This window comes from Vespa mandarinia, unplaced genomic scaffold (assembly GCF_050613455.1).
Source record: "Vespa mandarinia isolate Hongniang unplaced genomic scaffold, ASM5061345v1 scaffold_48, whole genome shotgun sequence".
Lineage (NCBI taxonomy): Eukaryota > Metazoa > Arthropoda > Insecta > Hymenoptera > Vespidae > Vespa > Vespa mandarinia.
Window position 1 is genome coordinate 258,084 of NW_028197182.1, and position 11,651 is coordinate 269,734.

Below are 11,651 nucleotides of genomic sequence, written 5' to 3' on the forward strand. Positions count from 1 at the left end.
CCGCATATCTTTCTTCGTTTAGTCGATATATATGCGAGTCGAACAGCCGAATCGGTTCGAGAACTTCTAGCACAACTTTCCCACGACGAGTCAGAATATTTCCAAGCGCGACAGTCGCATTAGTTTGCAAAACACTCGTATAACATTCCCACGTTTGAGTGGAATTTTTCCAAGAGCCACAGCTGCATCGATCCCATAGTCACTCGTATAAATTTCCCGAGACAAGTCTGAATATTTCCGAGTCCAATAGCCGGTTTGGTTCAGAAGTGATTCGCATAACTTTTGTTGGTCTACTTCGAATACCTCCAAGTCATCCAGTTGCATTGTTTCTAGTGACACATGCATATGATTCCCTCTACTAATCGGAATATTTCTAAGTCCGACAATATTAAATTTTCGAGTGGCATTCGAATAATTGTCCCTCGCCTATTTGGAATATTTCCAAGGCCGACAGTAGCATTGGTTCTCAACTAACTCGTAATATTTCTCCGGCAATTTGTAATGATTCCAATTCCGGCAACTGCATTTGTTCAAAAGTCACTCGTATAACATTCCTCCGACAAGTATGTATATTTCCAAGTCAGACAGTCGCATTTGATAAAAAGATACTCGCATTTTATTCGTTTGAATACTCGGAAAGTTTCAAAGAACGACAGCCGCATTGGTTTGAGAAGCAATTGCTTATCTCGAACTTGAGTTCTTTAGTGGCAATGTTTTCAACTAATGGGCTTTTGAGGAAAAAACCTAGTGCTCTCTACTAGTAGCACTTACGTCTAGCTTGGAGTGGAGAAGAACGCGTTCTCAAAGATCTTTGGTAAGAATACTTTAAGTTCTAGTTTTAAGAAAATCGAGGGAGACGTATAATCCTTTGCTTTCTTTAAGGTACTTAGGTGAAAGGACTTAGAGAAGAGGAGAAAGTTCATGTGATAACGAACTTTGCCTGAAACGTTTATGTTTACTCTCAGGAGGAAAAAAGAGAATTTCTTTCACATTACATGGCGGGTGCACCATGAATAAGACTTAAAGAGAGGGTAGGGTATGAACAATGCCCTCCAACAGAGAACTTGAGTAAGATGATGATAGAAAGAAGTGGGAACAAAACCAAGGACGATATGCTCATGTGTTCTAATGAAAAGTCTTGTGTGACAGGACATAATAGAAAAGGGATTAGAGAATGAGAACATCAGTGAATTGTATCATTGTACTTTATTGGGACAACTTTAAGTGAAGGTGCTCGAGAGCAGGAAAGAAAACATTCTAGCATGATAAGTGATGAAGTTACCTTAGGTGGAGCTACTAATAAAAAAAATGAAACAATTAATCAATAATTTTCCATAGAGATACTTAGTTACGAGACTATGGGAAAAGGATATTCATTTGGTCATTGTTCCACGGTTAGAATACGTTGTAGAGAAAGGTGCATAGAAAGGGTAGAAAACATATTTCCAACGTGCTCTAGTAAGTGAGTTTGGGTACAGGGTCTGGAGTAGGAGAGTGTGGTCACTACTTACCATGATCTGAGTGCTTTACAAAGGCTCTCCATGTGAGAGGGTTTAAAGTGGCCAGAGGGAGCGGGCAGTCAAGATAATTTAGTAGTTGCTCTAGATAAGCACTTAAGGGGAAGAATAAAAGCTTAGTTAGTGTCATAGTAAAACTATTTTAGGCAACCTAACCTAAACAGGGAATATGCTAAAAGAGCATCTTAATTAGATTAGATGAAGTGGGGAGTTCAGCAAGGCGCTTTCATGTGGAAGCTTTGGAGTGAGGAGCATAACCAAAAACGTATATTCGGTGTGCTTTAGTGAGTGTGCCTTAGTTGTTTCATAAGTAGAACGATCTTATAGGGTAGGAAGGAGATCATTTTGCTGAGGTCTCTAATTGGATCATCATAAGTGAAAGGAATTTATTGAGGGAAGGAAAATATCAACGAGATATTCTGAAGGTGCTAAGGAGTCTTGGATGGATGGGGGAACATAACCTAACGAAATGTGATCCAGGTTTTAGTCATGTTGCCTTTAATGACAGGACTTCGGAGATCAGTAATAATGGGTAGGAATGATCAAGGTGGCCTTGTAAACATAGCGGAGGGGACTTGGGTAAGGAAGGAGAACATAATTAACCTGATCTAAGCGCCCTAATAATGGTGTCCCAATAGAACGCCTTTTGTTTTTAAATGTTTATTTATATATTCATTATTCATTATTAGGTATCCGGTCATGCAGAGGACCCTACCATCAGTTTAGAAGAGCTCCATTATGGCTCTAATATCGCAGTTCCGTACTTAGAGCAATTTGAAAATTCGAATTTCTGATAACGGAAAATTTAATTACTTTTCGCGGGTGACAAGGACTGTAAAGCCATGACTGGTTTAAGTACGTTTCCCACGCTTCTAGTTTTTAAGGGTAGGAGGAAGCATGTGTGCGTATAATCGGTTAATGAATAATGTGCACTCGTACCACTACAATTTTTCTTGTCCAGTCCCCCCGCCTATAGCAGCGCAGCGTGAGTTGCAAAGCCAGATCCGTCTTGAAGTTTAGATCGCCAGGTGGTTCCATATTCTTCCATGAAGAATGAATGACATACACTTCCGAGTAATCGTACATAACCTCCGCGAAGTAAAGTAGCACACTTTTCATTAATTATGCACTTACTAAACGATCACCAATATTGACTTATATAACTTTTAGGTCCCTGCAATTTTAATAACTATTTGGTTATGAACCTTTCACCGGCAAGCGGCGTGGACTGGAGAATTTTTACATAAACGGGGAAAGCTCGGCGATGCATCCTTCCCGTATCACAGCCATGATTGGACTCGCCCAAACCGGACACTCAGGTTTATCCGTGCACGTCTTGGCCAAGTGGCTCGTCTTCACAAAGATGTAGCATAGGTCTATACTAGGGCTTGTAGCCGGGCAAATATACTTAACATGTCTTCGCGCAAGGCACCGGTGGCACCTGAGGGACCACTGCCTGCGTTCATACACCCTCACTGATGACCACCCCACGTTTATTCTGCCCTTCTCAAGGGCCGCCAGGATGACGGTTATTGATAGATTGAGTATTCATAAGAGTTAATTCGATAAATATAGAATTTATTTTTTATGTAGATTGGGTGTCTATAATATTTTTTAACTTAGTTATAATAATTTCTAGGTTTGTAATATTATATAGATTAAGATATATAGAGGGTGATAAGAATATTAATCAATTTTTATATTACTAATTATAGAATTATAGAATTGGTGATAAATAAATATACACAAACAAACAAACGAGCACGCAGTCACACACACATACACACATAACCATGTACATATATATTTATAGTATGTGTTTGCGTGTGTGTATATAAATAAATATATATATATATACACATATGTGTATCTTTACTTAACTACGTGCACTTATACATACGTTATACGTACTCATATTCATGTATATAAGCGTTTACTTTATTGCTGTGAACATTGTAATATTATAGCAAAATTATTGAAATAAATTTCACATTTTTGATAAAAATGAACATTTTAATGAAGCACTCTTAACAGGCCATAAATTTTGTAATGTATAGAATACATGGAAGGATTATTGTAAATATAATGACATAAACACTTATTATAATTCTATATAATTGTTACATTGTTTAATTGACAAAGATAATAATGAAATCAATTGATAGGCAATAATGGAAATGAAAAGGTATGTAGTTTCAGACTTACAAAATGTATTTTTCCATTCATTTCATATCATTAATAAAATCACTATTATTTGCAAGATCTACATTTTCTATTAACGTCGGTTCTGAATATTCGAACAGTGGTGCGTGAGCTACCCTTGGCGAATTTATTACGCACTATACTAGATAAATCATATTCCGATGTCCCTATCGGTGATTCGACTAGGGATTGCCAGTATCTATAATTTTTGATATCCAGCTATTTGGAGAAATATCTAAGGACTCAGGAGTATCTGGTAATATTTCAACAATGCTACCTAGACATGTTAAACAAACTGGATTGATATTTATTGAATAATCCTTCCATCTGTCAATGATCTTTACTAAATATGTTTCAGATTGTATATCTTTTATATTTTCTTCTTCTAAAGATTGTCATATAATATCATAATATTCTTCGGCACACGGGAAGTAAACACATATTATTTTATTCAAAGACAAATTTTCTATTATATCATTCTCATTATTGTAAGTACGTTTTCAATTATATGGTTCTCTTCAATTGTATCACTCTTTGTAACGGACAGTTATATAATGAAAATCGTTGATATACTTGATGGATTCGAGACGTTAGGTATTATTAGAATCGTATAAAGAATTTCGACTAATATGTCTTACACCGTTAGTTGACAGCATCGATTTATCGCCCAATCAAAATGTCTTTGATATATTGTAGTTGCTTATATTTTCAGGCCTTAACGATTTGTGTTTAGAACGCATCTTTTTAGGATTTCTAAGTATTCGTGATGAATTTGTGAGTTGTGTCTGATTTATAATTGACGCAGATCTTCTGCAACTATATGATCATCCTAATAAATAATCTGCAATTACTTGCTTCAGTTCTCTATTACTTGCTCTTTCCAGATTAACAGATTCATTTCTCAATGTGTTTGAGAGATGAAACTGTTAATCAACAATATTGGATATAGCATGTTTTTATCTGTTGATGTATCATCGTCTTAGGAGAATTTCAATTGAAACAAATGAACGAATAGCTGTTGAGGCTATGTCGAAGAGAATAATACTGTTACAGAATGGTAGAAATCAAATGTTATATTAGCATTTCAGTTCACCGTATAAGTATATTATTGACTTCGTTTGAAATGTTGGCTGTATCACCTTCTGATAACATATAAAAATTAATCCCATTAATCATGACGAGACTTAATTATATTATAAAACGGAATTAATTGGATCAGCAACAGATTCAGGGATGTTTATCCTGTCAGAAAGATTATTATCACTCGGTGAATTATTTTCACTATCAAACAGATAAGTAATGTCACTTTCTGGGGAAGAATTTCTCTCGGGTATAACAATATTCTGTTCTTCTTCTTCGTCACAGTCATCAGAATCCCAATTAATTTCATCCACTATATATCCATCGTAACCCAAACATATTTCATAATCTTTATGCCTTTCACGTACAGTACGTGTTTGCACTGGAATACATGTAGCAGGACCATCTTTGTAATCAATTATGGTTAATCCTGCTTCGTCCAGAATTGTTTTCAGTGATTCAATTGTAATATTAAATTTTCTCAAGTTCAATACTAAAGATTCAAGCGACATTTCCCTTCGTATATTATCCAAATTTTGTGATTCTTCAAGATGGTAGAAAACTTCCTCCAAAATCTTTTCTGTGTCCGAACGTTTGTCAATTATAAATGGAAAATTATTCGAAGTTACGAATTTATATATATTATCAATTCCTAATGATTCTGAACAGTTCTCGTCGTTATTGCGATGAAAAACGGTCATTTGTGTGCGAGCACCTATACGTTCCGTACCTTCTGGTCCATTACAAATGCCACGGAACGATACATAATAATCAGGAAAACTTATAATTATTTTCTCCACCCTACAAATGAATGTAATTCATTAGAAAGTAACTATATTAACGTGCGCGTATATATGTAAGTATGTACGAATGTGTGTATTTATACATATACGTATACTTATATATACAAGAAACTAAAATGTGTAAAAAATATACCAGGCCTGAAATTGTTCTCTAGACCATTCAACCTTTCTTTCTGGATGCCGGAATCCGGAGAAATGAGGAAATAATTCATTACATTCTGCATTTGGCATTGTTACAATTGCTAATTTTGGTTTGATATAACCAAAGATCTTAAATGGAAAATCCTTTAATGCATTCGAATCTAAGTGTTCATTCCTAAAAAATTTCAATTATTAGTGTTCGTTGCAAATATATTATCAAGAGATAATTATCTTTGGTAATAACTCACATTTCCATACATATCGCTGCATCGGCTTTTTGCAATTTTTTGTCATTGCTAGAAACGCTTCTTTCGTAAACATGTATCTGTAGTGGGCCTTTTCTTAAATGTACAAAATCATGAACAAACGGCTTGGCTTTTAGCTTGTTATTTTCGAGAATACATCTATCAATATCTACGCACAATATTTCTTTTTACATCGGAGATACGTTTCAGGGAATCCAAAAAACCAAGATTTCCACAGCCAAAATCAATAATCTATAGGAACAATATGGAAACAGGTAATTAGAAAGAAATGTATAATACGATAAATTTGATTGAATTTACATAATATCTATCTAAAAGGATGATCTTTTGAGATCTTTCGAGATCTACACGAACCAGAATTAATGTTAAACAAATTAAATGTACAACTATGAAAAAGAATATTAATGTGATACCGAACCTTTTGTATCTTGCCACCGTATTTATCACTGCAAAGTACTTCGATCACTGCTTCATACCTTTGTATGTAAGCTGGCAAAGAATATCTTATTTTATCACCTATGTCGTAATCTCGAAGTATATAGGTATCCATCATGTTTTAGATTTTATTCGATACGGTACGCTCTACTTTCAAATTTTTTGTTTCTATCCTACAATACTATTAAATATATACTTTCCATAGAGATAAAATATAAAAAATAAAACTAGAATATTGTTCAGTACAAATTTACAATTAGGATGTTCACAAATAACAACGACGAAATTTAGTCGAAAAGATTGAACAAATGGCGGCCAAGTTACTGTGATGCTTCTTCGATGGCGAGCTCACAAGCTTCATCCATCTGACGTGTATGAAATGCCATAAATAGGAAACGATCGCACCATCGTCACTGATTGGCCTAACGTTTACATTAATCTTCTTCCACTCCAATCAAAAAATCTTCCATCCCACCTCCGTTATAATTACTAAAATATACCTGTCAAAAATGATATTTCGTTGAAACTGCTGCTGCAATGGAAGGTTCAGGATTTATGATCCACTATGATCCATGTTCTAAGTTATGAATATTTATCCCTCGTAAGTAATATATTTTGATCGGAAACATTTTGCTTAGACACACCTTATATAATATGTAATAGAGATGTCGCTAATAGCTAATAAGACTATATTATTTAATACGTAGGCGAAAGGTATTAGATATTGGGAACAATCGGTTCGTACTCTATATTCTGAGATTATACTCACTATACTCGAAATAATGTGATCCAATATTCCAATTAATAGACAATATATTAATCTAGTTTAAGTTAGAAATCATCACACATTAATTAGGATGGTCAGTGAAAGTTCAAAAACTGTACAATATCCATTATATTTTATCATTATATAATGTAAAAGTAATATTAAAGATACGCGCGATGCTTCGGAAGCCTATGACATAAACATCCATCGGGGTGGACATAATGAAATATTTAGATTTAGAATTAGAAATCTTAAAATATCAGGCACATTTGTACTATTGAAACAGGACAATGTATCACTTCTATATTGGTCTCTTGGAATAATTGAGAAGATGCATCTAGATAACAATGGTACCAAATTATCGAGACCGAATTGTCAACTGGAAGAAAACTGTTTAAAAGGTCAGACGAAAGGCTTTGTTGTTTACTTATAGAATGTACAAAGTGATTACTTGTTGATTCTATCTCGGTTCTTCCTCAGTCGAGTATTAATTAATATTTGCGACGACAATTCAGTATTTTCAGAGATGACATACATACTGGCAGATATTGGCTTTGTAGTAATGTGTAAAACAAGTATGATTGCTCGAAAGTGTTGTAGAAATATTCATAAATATCTATATACATAATTAATTCGTTCAAGCATAATGTATAAAGTTACATTTCAATATTATGAATTCTGTTTCGTATGTCTCCAATTTCTTTAATGTAACGGAATAGGCCAGTTCCATTAGATAACGTGGTATTTCTACATTTCTGCTATGGTTAGGTAAATGCACTTTAAACTAATTTAAAATCCTTCAAAATCCATTTGTAATAACTCCTTTTTGGATAACAGTAAATAGATTACAAAAGAAAATCGTATTTACAATAATAAAATGATTATTTTACCTAGACGTATAAGCGAAGAACAACTTACTATAAACAATGCACATAAAGTTACATGGAAGAGAATGTCGAGTCCTTGAAAGTGGAAAACATTTAAAATGTGGAATACAAGATACAATGGAAATCACGTTGTAAACAGAGTCAATAACCATTGTGCTGCAAATATATCTGTTTCAACACCAAGAATGCAGAAATGTATATAAAGTTCGGAAAGTTGGTCCTGAAGAGAGAAATGTATTAATGAACTATAATTAGAGAAGTTATGTTTATATCACGGTATTGGGTATGAAAATGATTTGACTAACTTCTATCTAACGTTTCAATTGATAAAATTACATGTTAAGATTATCATATCTGTCTTAAGATTAATCTCGTATACTGTAATTGTACTTTCACCTTATCAGGATGCCAAATGTTTGTTTCCGGCATTTGCAAAAGCGCAAATTTTGTTAATTAATGTCAAATTATATCAAGCAATAAAATTAATCGATAATATTATGATATATGTATGATGCAAAAATGTTTAGGTTGCTTCAATTAATTATTTACAAAAATTACAATAAACTAGCAACTTATGAAATAAAACTTTGGCAATATGCAACTTCTAGTTTAAATGCTGCATAAACTTTACGTATTTTGTTCAAAGAATCCTGGCCTAAACCATCGGTCCCTTTGAGAAAATCATGCACTGGAATAATTTCGTTTATGTCCCTCCATATAACACATTCACAGTAACATTTCTGTTAATTTACTTCATATACGTTTTGTTAACAATATCGCATTACATTATATATCATACATAATGTCACATTAACAAGGTAAAAGCAAAGTGGTGTAGTATGGTGGGAAATTAATCTAACATGATAAACCTAGTAATCATTGTTCCATATTTGTACATCATCTCTTGGGAATTGAATCAATTACTTAGAAGTTGACATACCTCTATGCGTTATGTTCCATGAATTCCTTGTTTTGTAAGTAATATTAAAAAATCGAACTGTTATCATTTCCTCCAACGTCTCCAGGGCTTGGCAATTCATCTGCAGAAAAATCTTTCGATACCTCTCCTGCTCAGCATAACATTTATTCATTTCCATCTATGGGTGCATAAATAAAAATATATATTATTGACATTATAGAAATTTTATTACATTGTATTATAATAAAATCTGAATATTATATCATAATATTTTAAAGACCTGAATTTATTCTCACCGTGAGATTTTATGTGACGACGCATATTGTCGAAGCTCATTAAAGGGCAATATTTTTTCTGTTCCTAACCAATTCTTCTGATGTTTCTATACCTTGTACGTCGTAATGAAATTCCATCGCCAGATATTATCTGTATTAAAAAAGTCAGTCTTAAAAAATTTATAATGATAATAATTTGTGTAATGATAAGAATACTATTGGATGTGAAAAGCAATTTACGTTTTTAGACATAAGAAAAATTATTGTACTAAATATCTCTTATTAAAGTACCAAAATCTATCATTTTTGGAAATACTTTAACAGGAGAATCGAATCAAACTAATTCGCTGGTACTTCTTATAACTGAATGAGCTGCTATTTTAATGAAAATTTTGTCCTCTCTTGATACCTTTATATCAAGAGTTTCCAAAACTGGGTTAGCTGGATCTCCCTGGTCACATATATGGTAAAATCAATCCTGGAATGATGAGTCAGTGCTAACTTGATGTAACAACAACAACTATTATAAATACGATATACATGTCTATTAAAAATATTTAGTAGATAAACAGGCAGAAGAAATGGTTTGATGTCGTATAATTATTTATATCAATCATATATCAATTTATTGTCATATTAAAATTGTATACCATTTCAAATTAACGCATATTGCTATGTTTCACCTCATGTACAGTGTTATCAGGAAAACCAATAAATGTTTCATCTACAATAATTATACACCGTTGCTTACTGGATACTAGTTGTATAATCAAACAACTATGCGTAACTAAATTAATCCTACCTTTGAAATACTTCCTATCCTTAGGAACTGTACTACTTCATTTTTGCCATCTTCCTCCTTTACTTCCACGATAATTTCATGAATAAATACATGAGAATTAAATGCTTCATCGCCTGAGTCATAATTATTATGGTCAATCACGGTTAATGAATTTATCATTGATCGTTATGTTCAGTGGAAGGATTTAAAATAAGAATCTGACTTTTGTTCATCCTGCTTACAAATGATTAATTAATAATGGATTTCGTGGTAATCGAGAAAAGCAATGAAATTAATTATAATATAACACTTACTGCGCTTTGTATATCACATCTAAAAACATGATATTGATAAATAGCAGTTTCCACGTTTTTGCAATGAGACCATATGAAAGCAAAGCACGCGGGACAAAGTCCGGAACTTTCTCCACGTGTATAAAATGAAATTAATAGTATTTCATATTGGGCAATTATTTGCTAAATGACAACATCGTATAAACTAGACAAATCATGATAATTATGTATTTTAATCAATGGTAAAGTACGTTTTATTATATCGTAATTAAAAAAAGAACTTCCACTTCAATTTTCATCTTTAGCATATCGAATTTTTATCCTATAAAGTTCCTTGGGATCTACTTTGTACAAAGACTGAAATGTTGATACCCAATTTAAGATATTGTTCGGCATTAAAAATATTCATATTACGTTTTATTTCACTTTATGACTTTGGTGCATTCACTGCTACAGCTCCCAGATACGTAACACGATTGAAAATTATGCATTTTTGTTGATCATACTGTAATTTGTATAATTCTAAAACAAACATATTTTCCTTTTGCTATGTTTAAATTTACTTCTATATCAAATCTCCTGAATCTGCTTAGTCGTAGATTAAATACATATACTACCATTCCTCCTCTTTAAAATCATTTGGTTTCATAAAGTCTTGCATTTCTGTAGCATTTATACAGGAACTAACTTTATAAAATTTCCTCTCTCCCCTTTCTTAGCTGTTTGTGGACCAGGATACGTTACATTTTAATCTCTACACACCATTATTGAAACATCCCTTAACACCTTCAGACATTTGAATGAGTAAATAAATAATCATATATCTTGTAATTTTTCTTATGATTAACTCTCTTTTCATACCTTATGAAGATTATATTGCAGCTCATCGAAATTTTTGTTATTGACAATTTTTAACATTGGTTTGGCTAGAAACGTTCATTGTACTTTGTTAACTCAACAATTCCTATTCATCGCTGCTACCGACTCCACAGTCTTGACAATAATACTAAACTACATATTTATATCTGAAATGAACGTGTTCTATATATTATATTCACATTGTAAAACCAGATAAAGCATTACGCTCAATTGGCTAGAATTAAATGAAATATTATGTAAAAAAATGAATAAAAGTGGAAGAAAACAGGGCAAAGAGAAATGCCTCTATTTATATTATTACTCGAACATGGTGATAATATAACTCCCTAATTATTTAGACAGAATTTTAATATTTTAAGCTTAAAAGTCCATAAAAAAACATAATGAAACATTATGGTGTACGATTC

The 11,651-nt window shown here is 32.8% G+C and overlaps 3 pseudogenes; all 3 read right to left on the reverse strand.

The window, feature by feature from the left end:
- Positions 1-7,847: 7,847 nt before the first annotated feature.
- On the reverse strand, positions 7,848-8,522 carry LOC146872118 (rab GTPase-activating protein 1-like; annotated as a pseudogene).
- A 147-nt stretch (positions 8,523-8,669) lies between these two features.
- Positions 8,670-9,754, reverse strand: LOC146872119 (rab GTPase-activating protein 1-like; annotated as a pseudogene).
- Positions 9,755-9,950: 196 nt separating this feature from the next.
- LOC146872120 (rab GTPase-activating protein 1-like) lies at positions 9,951-11,161 on the reverse strand (annotated as a pseudogene).
- Positions 11,162-11,651: the final 490 nt, after the last annotated feature.